We start from the raw sequence: 20,015 nt of genomic DNA on the forward strand, positions 1-20,015 counted from the left end.
ACAAATAAAAGCAAAAAACATGTTGCTTATAAAACAGATTCAAGTAGCATGCTAATTTGTTAAGCATGTTTTTGTGCCTTTAGATTTTAATTGTGTGTTTGGGTGGGTTTTTTTTTACATGGCATTGCAATTTAAATCTAGCAGCATACTTGCACAGTATCTGGTGAACTCCAACTCAGTCAAGCCTCTTTTTACTTATTGAGATTACTGATTAAATGATCAACCAAATCTTACTCTAAAACTAGTCTAAAACTCTCTGTAAAACTGTTTTACTCAACTAGCATTGTACATTATTAACTACATTCTTTGTTGTTTTACTCCAAAGGCGTTCTGATGAAAACCTGTTTACCCGCTGAGGTTAAGGATTAAAAGTCGAGACTGCCGTGACAACGATGCTGCTCCTGCCGGATGTGACGGGTCTGGAGTAATTGCACCAAGAATCACTACAAACTTTATTGTACACTAGAGCGAATAACAACTCTATTATTATTTATTTATTTATCTATTTATTACCAGTTATAACTTTTAGATCATTTAATTCTGTGTTTGTATGCTTTGTGTAAATCGTGTATTTATTTAAAGTATCCTCCAGACCACCCAAGAAGGATGGGCCCTGCTGAGTCTGGTTCCTCTCAAGGTTTCTTCCTGTAATTTTCAAGGAGTTTTTCCTTGCCACAGTCGCCCTCGGCTTGCTCAACAGGTTTTTTTGTATCTGTTGGTCCTGGATTCTGTAAAGTTGCTTTGAGACAATGTCTATTGTAAAAAGCGCTATATAAATAAAGTTGACTTGACTCTTACTCAGTGATGACAACACTCCTGTGGTCATAACGATCCTTTTACAATAGGACCAGCTGGGCCAACTCAAAATCTTTGAAACTCGACGCCTTTAATGAATGGAATATGGTATAACAAGATCAAGCACCTCCATGGTTAAGAAGCATAAGAAAACAAAGTAAAGGTAAAGTGCAGGTTTTATTGTATTTATTATATACCACCTCCTTGTTTCTACACTCACTGTGCATTTTATCAGCTCCACTTATCACATAGAAGCACTTTGTAGTTCTACAATTACTGACTGTAGTCCATCTGTTTCTCTGCATGCTTTGTTAGCCCCCTTTCATGCTGTTCTTCAATGGTCAGGACCCCCCCCAAGACCACCACAGAGTAGGTATTATTTAGGTGGTGGATCATTCTCAGCACTGCAGTGACACTGACATGGTGGTGGTGTGTTAGTGTGTGTTGTGCTGGTATGAGTGGATCACAGAAGCGCTGCTGGAGTTTTTAAATACCGTGTCCACTCACTGTCCACTCTATTAGACACTCCTACCTAGTTGGTCCACCTTGTAGATGTAAAGTCAGAGACGATCGCTCATCTATCGCTGCTGTTTCAGTTGGTCATCTTTGAGATCTTCATCAGTGGTCACAGGACACTGCCCACGGGGCGCTGTTGGCTGGATATTTTTGGTTGGTGGACTATTCTCAGTCCAGCAGTGACAGTGTCACTGAAGTGCTGAGAATGATCCACCACCCAAATAATACCTGCGCTGTACTGTAGTGGTCCTGGGAGAGTCCTGACCATTGAAGAACAGCATTAAAGGGGGTTTACAAAGCATGCAGAGAAATAGATGGACTACAGTTAGTTTGTTTATTAGGATTTTAACGTCATGTTTTACACTACAGTTAGTAATTGTAAAACTACAAAGTGCTTCTATGATAAGTGAAGCTGATAAAATGGACAGTGAGTGTAGAAACAAGGAGGTGGTTTTAACGTTATGGCTGATCAGTGTATATTTTCAGTGTATAAGTGTTAAAAACAACCCCATTATTTTACATTAGCCTAAAATATATGCAGTTCCACAGGACCATGGAACGCATTAACAGGTTTTCCATACATCCTTATGGGAAAAAATATCTTGAAACTCAATAGCTTTTAAACTCGACACCAGTCCCAGAACCAATTGATGTCGAGTATTAAGGTACCACTGTATTTCTAAGCGCATGTGGTTATATACATATAAAATAATGTCATAGAATTCAGTACTGGTTTTTAGCTTTGCCATTTGTGCACAATTCCTCTGAATTATCTGAATATTTTACTAATGTTATGGACTGTAGATGGTCTTCGGTATTAATTTTGCCTTTAAGAGTTGCAGGTGTCAAATTAGGAATTAGTGTACAGGTGATGCAGCGGGATATTCCGCTAGCGCACCAGCGCTGGGATTCTGAACTCCCCGGTTCAAATCTCAGCTCTGCTACTGGTACGCTGGGTGCCCTCTACCGGGCACAAGCAAGCACAAGCCTGCAGCAGACAAAATTGACCATCGGTCTGCTGAGTGGGAAAGACCGGACTAATAAGTGGGTGGGATCTTCAAATGAGGTGTAAGGACCCTGGTTAGCAGCCCGAGGTGCCTGTACAGAAGTGGAGGAGCATGGAGATCGGTGTGTGTCTCTTCGTGCACGATCCACCAAAATATGAGCAAAAATGTAGGGATCAAGGGACTGCGCATGCATTGGAGGGGCATAGGGTAATCGAATGCAATCGAGATCCCCAGCAGTGGAAGACTAATTGGCTATGCTAAAACTGGGAGAAAAAAAGGAGAAAAAGCATAAATGAAACTGGAGAAAAGCTGTTTACAAATGATTGATTTCTGTTTTCTTTTGCATCTTAGCTACTTTCCTTTTTTTTTTTAATGAATTTGGGTTTGCATGCTTGGGAAGAGTGTGTGTATGTTTAAAAATCCACACAAAGAGCAGTAAAACTTTCCCTCATGGTGCAACAACCGAATTATAATTAGCAATCCATTGTGTGTTTCAAATGGAAACAACAGTGGCTGGCCAACAATGCAGCCAGCCATGCAGCTCTGCTCATTTAAAAGACATTGACTGCTTTGTCTTGGAGATATATTTGGCAGTTGAATTGGACTAGCAGCAGAGCGGGTCGTGTGTTAACTCTGCTTTCAATTATCTTCAGCTTGTTTATCCAGCCTACCTTTGATCCCAAAGTGTTCCAGCTTCAAGGGATTAAAGAGCACACACGCATATTAAGGGTACACACCGATAAGTCAAAACCTTAACAAAAAGTACCATAACATTACTAGCAAGTCTATTAACTTCTGTATGTTGAGGTGGATTATTCTACGAGCACACTGATCTAAGGGAGCATTCACATGAGAAGTGGCAAAACGCTTTTGCACCGGCTGTGCTGTTGTTTTCTATGGAGTGAGATGGTGCTGCTTAACCTGGGCTCGCGATTTTTGTGCTTGCCATGGCGCTCAAGGTTCACCTGATTGAACTTTGACCCAGTTTGCTGCTGACCCATTCAAAGCGCCTTCAATGAGATGAACTGTTTGATATGACGTAGTAAATACTACTTAAGGCAGTACGTACAACATTTATCATGATTTATTGTACTAAAACAACAAGCGAGGAATTTTATTAATAGAGATAACTTATGAGAAGTAATAATTAAGAGAGGTTTAGTGTTCCCGTTTCATTCTTTTAATGCATTTAAACACGTTCAGCTTTTTTTTTGCTAAATGATAAGCGTTTTAGACTCTCGGAAAAGCTGATTCTCAAAATTTCTCAGCACCCTGAGCTGTAACACAAGTTTAAAAATGAAACAGTGAGGGGGGAAAAAAGCTAAGCATAGATGTCTGTGGACACTTTCAGAGTGGATTGTGTGCATTGTCATCTTATATTTACACTTTAATGATGTTTTACCCCACTGCTCAAGCCAAGTGCTGAGCAAGGTGGCAGTTTGCGCTTAGGCTTGCAATGAGTGAATCGGAAAATGCTTCTCATGTGAATGTGCCCTAAGAGCTTGAGTGGCGCAGAGGTCTGATGCTGTAGCACACCACTGTTAAGATTTTTTTATTAATGCATTTTCTCCCTTTTATCTCCCGACTTTTAGCACGTCCACTTTTTTTTTACCCAATTGCGTTATGCTTTCTCTCTACTGGTGATGACCCCCGTCCCTGATTGAGGAGAGCGAACTGACACACGTCCCCTCCGATATGTGAGCAGTAGCCGACTGCATTTTTCCACCTGCACCAGCCGAGTTCATACGCGAATCAGCCTGATCAGCATTATTTCTCTACTCTGTGCAGACGTCATCAACCAGCCAGCAGAAGTCATAATTGCATCAGTTATGAAGTCCCTATTTGGCTCCCTAACCCTGTATGAACAACAGCCAAACATTGTTCATACAGCCGCCCACCCCAGCCAGATGGCAGAGCTGAGATTTGATACGATGTATTCGAAATCCCAGCTCTGGTGTGCTAGCGTATTTTACCACTGCGCCACCTGAGTGGCCTACACTGTCCAGATTTTGAGCAGTTCAAATCCCACGCTGTGCTATCGATCAGGCTATGTACCCACACAGGCATGATTCAAAACACGGACTAAAATTTATTTGGGACAGAGCACAGTCACTGGATGTTCTAGTTTACATTCAACCATTAAGATAGGCAGTGCTATGTGTTGTAGCTTCCATTTATTCTGTCATTCAATTAATGAGTGAAATGTGGCTCTTTTCTTTCAAAAATCCATGAACTCCATTTCCTGTGAACTAACGATGAGTTGTCTACCATCATCCAGCATCAGTCTAACATAATATGCATCACTGAGCAGCACATAAACAATGATTATAAAATAGGCATTTCCATGCACTATTTTGGGGGGTGTTTCTACTGTTTTAGCCGATATGTATGAACCAATCATATCCATGCTTACATAAACACATACACTCTTACAAAACATTAACCAAATCAACACGTCTGTTTACAAAGAACTTAACACTGAAGCAGATGCATATGCTCATAAATATAAACACAGTCCTCTGGTTTTCCCATGAACTCAAGCTTTCCCATGTAGCTCAAGCTGAGACAGCTCTGTCCGCTTCACTGCTGGACTGTTTGCTTTGGACCACATCAAAACCACTTTGAACGGCATGCTAAAAAACCTCAAATACACACAGTGGTGTGTGTGTGTGTGTGTGTGTTAAATCTGATGCATATCAGTATCTCTTATAATCATACTGCACTCTCTCTCTTTCCAAACTTGTCTCCAAACCTGAACAGTCTGTTAAACCTTAATCTCTATCCATCCTGAGCTAATGACTAATTACACTGGTCAATATTTGGATAGCCTTTCCTGAAATAGGTTCTGGCCATGCTCTGCAAAGTGGAGATAGTCCGGTGGAGGCTAAACGATTTCAGCCAAAAATGGGCTGTTATTGTGGTTCACTTGGCAATTTTGTAACTTGGCATGTCATACCTGACTTGTAAGGTAAACCACAGCTGGTTTTAGGTGTTTTTTTAATGCAAGTGAAACAGTTATGTGATGGGCCAAGCTTTGCTTATAATTCTTTTTATATCAAGTACAGCTTTAGGGGTAAACAATGACATTTTCTGCACTATTAATATATATATATACTAATATATATTAATATATACAGTGCCTTGCAAAAGTATTCGGCCCCCTTGAACTTTTCAACCTTTTGCCACATTTCAGGCTTCAAACATAACGATATGAAATTGTAATTTTTTGTGAAGAATCAACAACAAGTGGGACACAATCGTGAAGTAGAACGAAATTTATTGGATATTTTAAACTTTTTTTAGAAATAAAAAACTAAAAAGTGGGGCGTGCAATATTATTCAGCCCCTTTACTTTCAGTGCAGCAAACTCACTCCAGAAGTTCAGTGAGGATCTCTGAATGATCCAATGTTGACCTAAATGACTGATGGTGATAAATAGAATCCACCTGTGTGTAATCAAGTCTCCGTATAAATGCACCTGCTCTGTGATTGTCTCAGAGTTCTGTTTAAAGCGCAGAGAGCATCATGAAGACCAAGGAACACACCAGGCAGGTCCGAGATACTGTTGTGGAGAAGTTTAAAGCCGGATTTGGATACAAAAAGATTTCCCAAGCTTTAAACATCTCAAGGAGCACTGTGCAAGTGATCATATTGAAATGGAAGGAGTATCAGACCACTGCAAATCTACCAAGACCCGGCCGTCCCTCTAAACTTTCAGCTCAAACAAGGAGAAGACTGATCAGAGATGCAGCCAAGAGGCCCATGATCACTCTGAATGAACTGCAGAGATCTACAGCTGAGGTGGGAGACTCTGTCCATAGGACACAATCAGTCGTACACTGCACAAATCTGGCCTTTATGGAAGAGTGGCAAGAAGAAAGCCATTTCTCAAAGATATCCATAAAAAGTCACCTGGGAGACACACCAAACATGTGGAAGAAGGTGCTCTGGTCAGATGAAACCAAAATCGAACTTTTTGGCCACAATGCAAAACGTTATGTTTGGCGTAAAAGCAACACAGCTCATCACCCTGAACACACCATCCCCACTGTCAAACATGGTGGTGGCAGCATCATGGTTTGGGCCTGCTTTTCTTCAGCAGGGACAGGGAAGATGGTTAAAATTGATGGGAAGATGGATGGAGCCAAATACAGGACCATTCTGGAAGAAAACCTGTTGCAGTCTGCAAAAGACCTGAGACTGGGACGGAGATTTATCTTCCAACAAGACAATGAACCAAAACATAAAGCAAAATCTACAATGGAATGGTTCACAAATAAACGTATCCAGGTGTTAGAATGGCCAAGTCAAAGTCCAGACCTGAATCCCATCGAGAATCTGTGGAAAGAGCTGAAAACTGCTGTTCACAAACGCTCTCCATCCAACCTCACTGAGCTCGAGCTGTTTTGCAAGGAAGAATGGGCAAAAATTTCTCTCTCGATGTGCAAAACTGATAGAGACATACCCCAAGCGACTTGCAGCTGTAATCGCAGCAAAAGGTGGCGCTACAAAGTATTAACGCAAGGGGGCCGAATAATATTGCACGCCCCACTTTTCAGTTTTTTATTTCTAAAAAAAGTTTAAAATATCCAATAAATTTCGTTCCACTTCACGATTGTGTCCCACTTGTTGTTGATTCTTCACAAAAAATTACAATTTCATATCGTTATGTTTGAAGCCTGAAATGTGGCAAAAGGTTGAAAAGTTCAAGGGGGCCGAATACTTTTGCAAGGCACTGTATATATTAATATAGGGATATTAATATAGGGAATACATTTTTCTATCACCGCTGTGACTGTTCTGGACAGTCCGTCTTGCTTGTGAATATCCTAGTCCAATCAGCTTCGAGTTGTGTTCCCTACAGTACCGCCCCTTTTGGGGCGACTTCAGTCTGATTGAAAATCGCCCCAGATTGTTCTCATAGACTCTCATATTAAGGCACTTTTTTTTCGAACTGCCGGCGCTGCAATACAATCTGAATGGGTTGTAACACGTAACCTGATGTCGCGTAACCTGATGTCGCGATCTCGTCACCATGACTACCACCACCTCAGTTCTGAGCAACTCCATCGTGTAATCAGGATAAATTAGCAACTTAAGAATTAGGGCCACCCAGACCAAATTTAAACATCAAGCAAGTATCTACAAAGGGAGGAAAATCATATAAGTTACAAGTAAATTACAAGTAAGTAATTAAATTTTTTAATTGTGAATTGTGATTGCACTTATTGTATCTCCCCAAGTGTTTAATTGTACTTCTTTATTCATTGCACATCAGCCTCAATGCCAATCTTTATTCTGGATCTGCTGCACCTAAAATAAAATGCTATCTGATGAAGACTAAATTGTTAGTGTGAAGGCTTTACTTCATTTTATGATTAATGGTAAAGCTGGTCTGTCTCCATGTTCAAAGTTATTTGTGAGGACAAACTGACAAATTACTTAAGATGTTAATTATTTAAGATTTAATTTACCCATTGAACGGGTCACCTTGGCCATCATCGCAACAATTGACCCCCCTGAGAGATTTGGCAGGAGCCGCCACTCTCTCTTATAGAGTTTCTAAGGCAGTCATTGTGTTTATTAGGATTTCAACGTCATGTTTTACACTTTGGTTACATTCATGACAGAAACGGTAGTTACTCATTACACAAGATTCATCAGTTCACAAGGTTATATCAAACACAGTCATGGACAATTTTGTACCTCCAATTCACCTCACTTGCTTGTCTTTGGACTGTGGGAGAAAACCAGAGCTCCTGGAGGAAACCCACACAGACACGGTGAGAACATGCAAACTCCACACATAAAGGACCCGGACCGCTCCACCTGAGAATCGAACCCAGGACCTTCTTGCTGTGAGGTGACAGTGCTACCCACTGTGCCACCCTAGCAGACGCTGTTATCCAAAGTGACTTTCAATTATGAATTCATATAATTTGAGCAGTCAATGGTTAAGGGCCATGCTCAGGGGTCCAACAGTGGCAACTTGGCAGCAGTGGTGTTTGAACTGGCAACCTTCTAATTACCGGTACAGTACCCTAACCGCTGATCCACACACGTTCTACTATTAAAATGTGGGAGTGCTCGAGGATGCAGTGATAAACCACACTAACACCCCAATGCTGAGATTTTAAGATTGCGAGTTTGAATCTTAGAGCTCTGCTATCAGCCAGCCGGGCACCTACATGCAGACATGATTGACTAATGTTTGCTGGGCGGAATAGCCAAAAGGAGCTGCTGCAACTGCAGCCTCTGCTTGCTTGATGTCGTAACTCTCTGTACAACACTGATCCCTGTGTGAACCCGCTTTGTGCAGGTGAAAAGAAGCGGTTGTAGAGTGTCGGAGGGAGCGTGTGTTAGGTACAGTCCTTTTCTGTCAGGGTAAGTGTTTGCAGCGGCGGAGGAAGATATAACCAGGGTAATTGGATATGATTAAATTGGGAGAAAAGGACAAAATGCATTAATGGAATACAAAATATAAAAATGTTATAATGAATGAAGGTCTTGGACGGAAACAGATAAAGAGAATGTCTTATATATGTCTCGTCTCATATTCATGTGCAGACCCACACAACTACACTGGTACAATTTCTTCCATCTAAAAAGTAGCCATGCTCTGAAAAGAACCACCACTTTATCCTGATCTGGGTCACAGTGGGCGAGTTTCCCAAGAATCACTGGGTGCAAGGCAGTAACACACCCCGAACAGGTCATTGCCCAGTTACTGTCCTTTAACTTTCATAATCAGCACGTTTTAGAAAGACTGGTTCTCTGATCTGTAGTGAATGACAATTAGAATAAAAAGTGTCAGTATTATTTCTTTTATACACAGGTCAGGAGAATGGGAAATCATTGGCTAATAGCACTCACTGACAGGAGAAATCTGCCTTGGACCTTGAACCTTTGAGTCACATCATGCATCATGCTCTATTTTCAACGTCCCCTAGTCTGGTTTCCTGTATTTATCCTGCTTCAGGAATTTATGGATGCCAACCATTTCCCCGAGAGGATGGCAGTGCTTTTTCAGCCAATCAGAATCCTGCATCCTGATCTGAGTTCAGTATAAATAGCAAGAAATATTGACTAAGAGTGAGAGGTTATAACATGAAAATAAAAGTGTCTTTACTGTTCTTTAAAAGACCCGTTTATACATGACACTATAACTGAACAATAATGACTGAATAGATGAACATTAGATAAATATTCTACTCAATTATGTCACGATAATTCACGAATTTACGAAGTCACGATTTTTAAAAATCTATTTAATGTCTACACAGACAGGATCGGCTATGTCAGAATGGAGGTAGGGGAATGACAGAAGCCCTGAGATGGATTGGCGCCCTGTTCATGTTATTAGTGCATTGCCAATTCACCATGACCCTGACCAGGACCAATCGATTTCCAGTGACTGAATGCATTTTGGAGGGTGTGCCTGATGGTCTGAGGTTTTCCTTGGTCAGAGAAAAGGGGGTAACAAAGTCAAGGGAATTGCAATAGGGAATTAAAGACTACCAGTTTGAAAGAGAATTGGGAAAAAGCACCCCCTCCCCCTAATCTAAGTGAATAACTGTTTACAAATACTACATTTACACAACTATTTAAAGGTTTTGGTTTACCCATCTAAAAATCTGTTTTAAGCCATCTAAATGTACCCATTAAATACCATCACCTCACATTAGGACGTTTATGTACAACATAAATTGAAGATGATAACCAGCCTTTAAAACAGACAGATTTAATTTCCATTTCAGACTTTAAGCAGTAATTATAAGCAAATGTTGAAAATGCAGCAAATGCATAATAATTCTTCAGTTTACAATATCAAGCTAATGATTAGAATCCAGAATTAGGGCTTCACCACAAACTTCACTGCAATTTGTGGGTCAGATCTATAACAACATTTGGATGTTACACAACACTTTCTGTACTGACTCCTGAGGCATATTTACGCATACCAAGGCCTATTCAAAAATTACCTGCTAGTGCATTTAGCTAAAATGTGTAATAGAATTAAACCTATTTGGAGCCATTTTCGATCAAACAGTGTAAAGACCTCAGAGAAGTGATGTTGAGGTGAGTGGTCACTGAGCACCTCCTCAGTTTGTGTGTGTGAGCAGGTAAAGCATGAGAGGAGCTTGTGTGTGATTGGACTCATTAACACTCTGGTTGGCTGCTGCATAGGCAAGTCATACAGCATTTAAAAGCTCAGCAAGAGTGGGATTAGCTGGGATTAGTCTTATTACTGCTTTTAATTGTTGGCATGCCAGTGTAATCATTTGATATTAAAGTCTGAAATGTGAAGAGACTAAAAACAATAGAAAAAATATAATAATAAAAAGTAAGAGATAGAAGTGTTGCATTATTTGCAAACACGAAACACAAAGCATTAATCAAAAACATTAATAAGTCATTAATAATTATCTATGCATTTGAAAGGTAACTGATGTTCGTTTATTGCAAGAAAATAAATAAATAAAAACACCACACTCCTGACCATGAAATACCTTCCTATCACTGTGTTTCATGGTGCTACGGTTAGAGGATGACCCTAGACACTGCACCCAGTCCTATTTTAGAGAACTGTAGGCTTTTTCAGACACCAGTTTGGTGTACCATGCACAAAGCACACTCCATTAAGGAAACTATTTGCCAAGTTTGGTGTGGAACAACTCGAGTGACCTGACAGAGCCCTGACCTCAACCCTATTTAAAACCTGTGGGCTGAAATGTAACACCAACAACCTGACCACAGTAATACACTTATGGCTGAATGAAGGTAACTCCAATACAGACATGTTCTAAGATAATGGTTCTGTCTGAAAACGTAGTGAGCTCTCTACTTAGACGCATTTTGCGTCATCCTACACTACCGAAAAGAAGGCTATCCGAATTCTTAGACCCTTAAAGATTTACATTTTTAGCATTTAGCAGATACTTTTATCCAAAGCGACTTACAGTACTACGATAGTATACAGTCTAAGCAAGTGAGGGTTAGTGGGCTTGTACAAGGGCCCAACAGTGGTAACCTAGGAGTGGTGGGGCTTCAACCAGTGACCTTCCAATTACTAGTCCTGTACCTTAACCTCTAGGCTACAACTGCTACAAATGCTGCCTACTAAGGTGCCTTAATTTAAAGCGATAAACTGACTTACTAACGAGGGAGCATCCGATGCTTCCTTAGCTGTGAAGGCAATCCCAGCATTCAGTGCGGCACAACTTTTTTTGACACAAAAGTACAAATATTAACTATTTAGACAGGAGGACGAATGCTCTTTTCAAACATAAATTTTAAATAGTTTTTAATTTGTATAAAGGTGTATTAATGTTATTGATTTTAAAATTCGGGCTTGTTAGTGACAGTTTAACCATTTTAAGTACAAGGAGGGAGATGTTAGCTGGCATGCTACCGGGTTGTGCTGCCTCAGTCCATTGGTTTGAATGGCCTGAGGCCAACTGTGTTAGCTTAGTATGTGAAAACTGGGGTGACGTAATCACCATAAGAAAAATCTGCCTTATAAGTTTAATGTCTTATTAGAATCATGTTTATTTAGGCAGCTGCCTAGGTAGGCAGTAGGCAGCTCACTAGGTTTTCAAACACACCCACAGTAAAATCCCTGCCAAGGACAATGGACACTATACCGGCAACAAAGGGAAAACAAATTTGTATCAATTTCCATGTATTTGGAGTCAGATGTATGAACGCTGGGTGTCCACACTGCTCTGCACACCCCTGCTTTGAACATAAAATTAAAAACAGGAAATCAACTCATGTTCAGGGGCTGATCTGTGAATCCGGAGACAATGCAAACATCACACTGTTCGGGTCTTACTCAGTTCCTTTACACCTCAACCTCTGTGTGTTATTGTGCAAGTGTATTATGGCATGTGTACCATAATAATCTGTGGAGACAGACTGGGAGGTGGAGGGCCAGCAGAACGTCACCGGTGTTTGGTGGGGCCAAGTCGCTGATAGCCGAGAACGCACGCAAGCACAAGTCTGCGTGCAAACACGCGTCTCAGAAATGTGAAAATAGATTATAAAACAATGATTGGACGATGCTGTGGACTTCTGGTCAGCAGTAAACCAAACGTACTGTTCTGTTAAGTGAATGAAAAACTACTTTGATGCATTTTTACATTGTGCCAGACTCAGATCTGCTAAATAGTATGAATGTTTTAGATAAAAGTGTAGCATTCATATGACGACCTCATACACTAACTCTCTCTGCTTAGGAACCAGTGCAAGCACTAAAAAGCACACCTGCCTTTATACCCTCAGCTCACTTCAGGAGAGCTTTCCCCGTCCTAATAACGTTTACATTGGACGTAAGGGCTTCTAATCTTCGAGTTCCCCAATTTTCCTCCCAATCTAGTCGTATCCAATTATCCGACTGCACCACGCTTCCTCTCTATTGATGTTGACCTCCACTCCTGACCGAAGAGAGCCGTGACTAACACACGCCCCCTTCGACACGTGTATAGTACATTTACATTTTTGGCATTTAGCAGACGCTCTTATCCAGAGCAACTTACAGAAGTGCTTCCACAGTAAACATTTCATTACTCTAGTTTAAGTAGACAACAGTCCAAGAACACACATCTGCTAAAACCTTTTTTTTTTTAAAGAAATAAATAAGAGCATGACAGCAAGAGACTCAGATGTTTGGACAGACAGAGAAAGTTCGTTCCACCACTTGGGTGCTAGAACAGAGAAGAGCCTTGATGCTTGTCTTCCTCGAGTCCTGGGTGGAGGATCAACTCGAGGGAGACTAGTGGCTCAAAGGTTGCGTGGTACAGAGCGGGGTTTGATTAGACCACGAAGGTAGCTTGGGGCTGGTCCATTTTTGGCTTTGTAGGTGAGCATCAGTGTTTTAAACAATGCGTGCAGCTACAGGAAGCCAGTGAAGAGAACGCAGCAGTGGGGTGATGTGGCAGAGTTTAGGTTGGTTAAAAACCAGACGGGCAGCTGCATTTTGAATGAGCTGCAAGGGTTTAATAGTGGAATGACTGCAATATAGTAGCTGACTGCATCTTTCCACTTGCTTGAGGTGCGTTCATATGGGGCTCAGAGTCAAGCATCTCCATTATCCCCAGTCTCTGTGCAGGCACCATCAGTCAGCCAGCATCAAGTATGTGGAATCTCCCCTGGCATTCTTCCTGAACAACAAGCCAATCATTGTTCATGTAGGCTTTCAGCCTGCCTGTAGCAGAGCCGAGATTTAAACCGACGAGTTTGAGATGTCTGCTCTACTGTGCCACCTGAGCGCCCACTGCTTAGCAATTTTTGACTAGTGTAGCCACAGTTGTCCTCCAGCATGCATGCACATTTGTGATTGTATGTACAGTATTTCACCTTATGGGCATACACTTTGTGGTCAAAAGTATTTGGACACCTGACTATTAGCTTGCTGGACACTCCAAACCAAAAACTAATGGTATTAAAATACTGTACAATGACCTCTGTTTGATCTATGTGAGAAAGCTTCACACAGGGCTTTAAAGTATGTCTGCAGGTATTTATGACCATTTAATCAAAAGAGCAGTTGTATGCCTGGACACTGATGTCGATCAGTTGGTGTTCCAGTTCATTACACAGCTGTTCAGTGGCGTTGAGGTCAGGGTTCTGTGCAGGTCACTGAAGTTTCTTTAAACCAAACTTCATGTCTTTATAGAACTTGCTTTGTGTACAGGGGCACAGTCATGTTGGAACTGAAAAGAGCCCTCCCTAAACTGTTGATGCAAAGTTGGAAGCATATAATTTATTACACCTGTTAGCAACTTTTGTGGCTGAAACACGTGAATTTAAAAATTACAATAGGGTGTCCCAATACTTTTGTCTATATAGTGTGCTTCCAATAATACATCCACTTTAAATGTGTACTTAATGTCTTTTGACGTTATACTAATTAGTATCAAAGTATAAAAGTATGTATTTATAAGCATAAAAGTAATAATATTTTCATTTGATTTTTATGTTGTACCACCACTCTATCCTGGTCAGGGTCTCGGTGGGTCTAGATATCAGTAAAAAAAAAAAGGCATAACGCACAACACATTTTCAATAGGAGACATCTCTGGACTGCAGACAGGCCAGTCTAGCACTTGTACTCTCTTATTACAAAGCCACACGCTTGTAACATGAGCAAAGTTTTTACATTCATTTGTTAATTCATCAACCAACCAGAAATCTATCTGTATATAAACCTATTAATTCATCCACCTGCCTGCCTCTCTGCCTGTCCATCCAGCTGTTAATCTATCAATATGTCCACCTGTCTATTCATCTAGTGTTAAATTAGCCTATCTAATAATTTGTTTGTTCGTTTGTTTATTAGGATTTTACCGTCATGTTTTACACTTTAATTACATTCATGACAGGAGCGGTAGTTACTCATTACAAGATTAATCAGTTCACACAAGGTAATATAAAACACAGTCATTGACAATTTGGTATCTCTATTTCACCTCACTTGCATGTCTTTGGACTGTGGAAGGAAACTGGAGCACCCGGAGTAAACCCACGCAAACAGGGAGAACATGCAAACTCCATACAGAAAGGACCCGGACCGCCCCACCTGGGGATCGCACCCAGGACCTTCTTGCTGTGAGGTGACAGTGCTACCCACTTAGCCACAATGCCGCACCAATCTATTAATTCAGTCAGTTTGTCTGTTTATCTGTATTTGAGTAAGAAGCTTGTTCTTGTTGGAAGATGTAAACATTCTATAGGCTTGTCAAGTACAGGGTTTAAGATACAGCTGCTCTCTACTGATTTAAAATGATAAAGCAAAAAAATACAATATTTTGTATCTACACTTACTGAATCATTTAATTATTAAGACTATTAATGATTATTATTTTAGCCATTGCCATATAGCCCTAGTTGTCTGTCTGTGGTAGACTCTTCTGTATTGTATTATAACAGACTGCTCTGTGTTTGTGTGTGTGTGGGGCATGACACAATAGGGGGAAATGATGCCGACTGTCCACTTCCCAGTGCCAGACACCCATGCACACACTGAACTCCTCCCATACACACCACAAAGTGATTACAGATAAAGAGCAAGCATGAGTATATATATATGTGAGAGAACAAATAAGGGCATGTGAAGGGCGGGGGGTGGTAAAGACAAAACCAGAGGCAGTTAGGCGAGTGAAAAGGGAAAACACAAGGCTCACTGTTTGTTATTTTACTGGGCCGTGCTGGGAAAAGCTTGGCGGAAACCAGTAAAAACAGGGCCTAAAAAAAGAGGGGAGAGGATGTACAGATGTGGACAGCCCACAGGACAGCCAGAGCTGTTTTCACACAGGGGTCAGAGCAAAACCAAGAACAGCACTCTACAAAAATGATAAGTGTGTCTCTCATGTAAAACTGATAAGCGTGGATACGGACAAAACCGCACAGTCCCAAACTGCTTGAAGCGTTGGTCAGCTGAGACTTATTTTTAGAATTTTAGGAATTTCCGCAGCACAACGGAAAGTCTTAGAGGGGCCATTATGGAATACTTCTTTAGACTAACATTTACCATTTTCCTTTGGTAGATCCTCTTTTACACCCAATCATGACAACCTCATAATTACTAAGTTACTTGCTTGTTGTGGAATGCGTATCTGTGCTGCAGGCTTCAAATTCTAAATTTGTTTATATTTACAAAATACAATCATGCTGGTCAGCCAAAGCATTAAAAGTAATTTCTAAGTATTTTTATATGTTAAATTGTTTTTTCTCATTAAATATATGTATTATGATTTTTTAAAATATATATATTCTTTTGTGTGTTTTTCTCCCATTTTTCTCCCAATTTAGTGTAGTCAATTTGTCTTCCGCTGCTGGGGATCCCCGATTTTTTGCAGTTGAGGGGGGTGTACTGCTGCCCACGCCTCCTCCGACCCACTTGCAGCCCTTAACGGAACCCTTTTCCACCCATGAGAATTATTGATTGCTTTAATTTAATACTTGGTTGGGGTACCTAAAAAGTTTCCAAAATTCACTTTTTGTTTGCTTTATTTAACTTAACATGCTTTTCTGCTTTGTTAAAATGCATATGTTAAAATGCATCTATATTGTTTATATTACTCTGATAAGTGTGTGTGTAATTATGACAAATGTTAAGTTGGACTAACAAAAAAAAGTAAAAAGTATCATAAATTCTGATCTGGTGGTTCAGATTGCGGTCCCACAGCCAAAGTTCAAATTAAATACCCCATAGGAAAGTGAAACAGGTCAGAATAAATTAAAAAATCTTATTGCATGTGATTTTTGATGCTCATGCTTTTATGGTGAAGTATAAGACAAATATGGGCCACACAGGAGGAAAAACATCAGAATAAGTGTGGTCTGCAATACTTGCATATAGTAAATGAAGTAAGTGCACATTATAGCAAACATTAACAGATGAAGGTGGGGTAGTAATTAAGACATGAACCGAACCAAAAGAACAAAAATTATGCACAAGACTATTATTTAGTTTCATCAAACTCTTGAATTACTGCTTTAATAAGTGGGGAAGAATAGACGGTTGTGTCCTTTTCAGAGGTCTAGCCTCTATAACCCTGTGTTGGCCTGTCACTTGGTCATCTGCCCGTCTGAGTGTGTGGAGCTTGACTGCTTGAATGAAGCTGTTGTTTGCCATACTTGAGGATCTTAGCCTCTTATTGTTTCCACTGTTGGCAGGGCAATACAGAAAGGGTTCTCTACAAATCCCAGCACAGAGGAGACAGTGAGAAACCGAGATAGCGGGAAAAAGAGAGTAAAAGACAGGTGAAATGGGGCTTGGTCCACCTCTCCTTTCAAGCTTTTTTAGTAACGGTTTTATCGTTCTATCTTTTTCCCCCTTGAGACGTGAATGTCAATCTTTTCCGTTTCTCTGAACTACATTTTAATAGTGTTTGGTTTGGATGAAATAGTGTTTGTCTGAATAGACACACAATAGTGGCAGAGAGAGGGAGTGTGTGTGGTGGGGGGCTTACGCTGTAGTTTGAAAGAGCGAGATGAAAACAGAAAAGAGACTATAGGGGGGGGGGGTAAAAAAGTTGAGCTCACAGTGGGAATCTTATTTGATGGGAGGAGAAGCTTAGACAGGCAGAACTGATGTTCCACATAGTTTAACCAAACTCAGGAAAAACGTTTGTATGAAAGATCCTGGTTAAGAAATACTTTAAGAGGAAACAACAGCTTTGATCTTTCATCCAGAAATTTGGGTTTGCAAAGTCAGGGAAATTCAACCAATCCATAAAATATGGCGAGACTCAAAATCTGATCTGATCACTGCAGTTCTGTCTGCTGGAAAGCCACTCAAAGTAGAGAAAAGATCACAAAGGTGTGCATGACATTTAACACAACCCACTTTATTTAACTGTTGAAAATGGCTTTTTCAATAACCCTTATTTTTAGTTAGCAGACATTCAATTAACCTATTAGAGCAAATTAGGGCTACGTGAACATTTTAAATGTAATTTTTTGGTTTACAGTTAACAGAATGTTTTTCCAATTTTAGTTGCATGTTTTACAACTAGGGATGTAACGATGCACCACAAGACAGTTAAAAATCAATTCACATGTGTAACGATTCAAATCAATATTCACTTTAAACAGCAGAGGGCACTGGCGCTATTCACCTCGCCTGGTTGACATCACTACAGGGTTGCCAGGTTCGGAATTTTCCAGCCAAATTTATTTATGTGAGGATACTTTCTTTATTTGTATTATTCATTTATTTATTTAATGTGGGATTTGTTTAAAAATTTCACTTTTTTTTTTTTTTTTTTTTTTCACAAAAAGGGAAATGTGCAGCATTGTTTTGCATAGTTTGTACCTACCTCAGAAATAAAAGGACATTCATTATTTAGATAAATAAAAAATAAGCACAAATACAGTATTTTATTTGATTTAAAGAGAAATAATAAAAGGAAACTGTCATAATTTGTCTTCAATTTCACTTTGTTTAAAAAAAAATCAGGAAAAAATCGTATCGTGAACCCAGTATCGTGAGTCGCATCGCATCACGGGTAAAGTGTATCGTTACATCCCTATTTACAACCATTTTATCCTGGTCAGGGTTGCAGTGAATTTAGCTTCACTGAAATCTCTGGGTGCAATGCGCAATGCGGTAACACTCTCTCTTCTCTTACGCCTTACCACCCAACTTTGGGCATAGGCCACGAACAAGTGCTCTCCAGTCATCGCGATTCTGGGCCATCTTTTCCAGTTGTCCCCATGTGTACCCCGACCTCTTCACATCCGCATCTAGGTCACGGCGCCAGCTGTTTCTTGGCCTGCCCCTCTTCCTTTTCCCTTGTGGATTCCAGAAGAGGGCCTGTCTTGTTATATTTGATGCAGGTTTGCGAAGGGTATGGCCGACCCACCTCCATCTTCTTTGGAGGATTTCTTCTTCTACGGGCTGCTGCCCTGTTTGATGCCACAGCTCCAGGTTGTTAATAGTAATTGGCCAGTATATTCTTAGGATCCGCCTGAGGCAGGTATTTATAAATGTCTGGATTTTACTCATGGTGTTGACTGTTGTCCTCCAGGTCTCCGCGCCATACAGCAGTATAGGCTTCACCATAGAGTTAAAAATCCTGATTTTGATGTTGCGTGGCAGTTCAGACGATCCCCATACATTCCTCAGCTGGTGGAAAGCTGCCCTTGCCTTTCCAATCCGTACCTTTACATCGGCATCAGTCCCACCCATTTTGTCCACTACACTTCCAAGAAACGTGAAACTCTCCACTTCCTCTAGTGCTTCTCCCTCTAGCCTGATAGGGGTTATGTTGTTATTGTTAATTTTGAGGATCTTGCTCTTCCCTTTGTGTATATTGAGGCCAAGACGTACTGAGTGAGTTGCTATGGTTGTGGTTTTCTCCTGCATTTGTTGGTGAGTGTGGGAAAAAAGTGCCAGGTCATCAGCAAATTCTAGGTCCTCCAGTTGCAACCAAGGTGTCCATTGGATGCCATTCCTCATTTGGGCAGTTGATGTATATCGAACACCATCTTAGACAATTTAGTATCTCCAATTCACCTCACTTGCATGTTTTTGGACTGTGGGAGGAAACCGGAGCACCCGAAGGAAACCCACGTAGACAGCGTTTTAGACTCTCTCAGAAAAGCTGATTCTCACAAGTTCTCAGCACCCCGAGCTATAACACAAGTTTAAAAGTAAAACAGGGGGGAAAACCAGCTTTTTTTCTTGATTTTTTTTTTATTTTCCACATTGTAGATTAATACTGAAGACATCCAAACTATGAAGGAACACATATGGAATCTTTTGCTCTGATGACAGCTTTGCACACTCTTGGCATTTTCTCAATCAGCTTAATGAGGTAGCCACCTGGAATGGTTTTCAATTAACATGTGTGCCTTGTCAAGAGTTAATTTCTGGAATTTCTTGCTTTCTTAATGTGTTTAGGACCATCAGTTGTGTTGTGCAGAGGTAGGGTTGGTAAAATATAAGACATATTCTGGTTTGTTTAACACTTTTTTGTTTACTACATAATTCCATATGTGTTCCTTCATAGTTTGAATGTCTTCAGTATTAATCTACAACGTAGAAAATAAAAATAATCAAGAAAAAACATTAAATGAAGGTGTGTCCAAACTTTTGACTGGTACTGTATATACATGTGGAGCTTTAAGAGTGAATTTGATGGTTATTCCTTACAAATGCAGATTCGTCTCATATTCGCACTTTGATGA

The 20,015-nt window shown here is 40.4% G+C and overlaps 1 protein-coding gene across 1 annotated transcript in view; it reads right to left on the bottom strand.

Annotated features, from left to right (window-relative positions):
* Positions 1 to 20,015, bottom strand: part of hdac8 (histone deacetylase 8) — a 47,352-nt gene that overhangs the window by 14,636 nt on the left and 12,701 nt on the right. The window lies entirely within an intron of this gene.

This window comes from Trichomycterus rosablanca, chromosome 4 (genome assembly GCF_030014385.1).
Source record: "Trichomycterus rosablanca isolate fTriRos1 chromosome 4, fTriRos1.hap1, whole genome shotgun sequence".
NCBI lineage: Eukaryota > Metazoa > Chordata > Actinopteri > Siluriformes > Trichomycteridae > Trichomycterus > Trichomycterus rosablanca.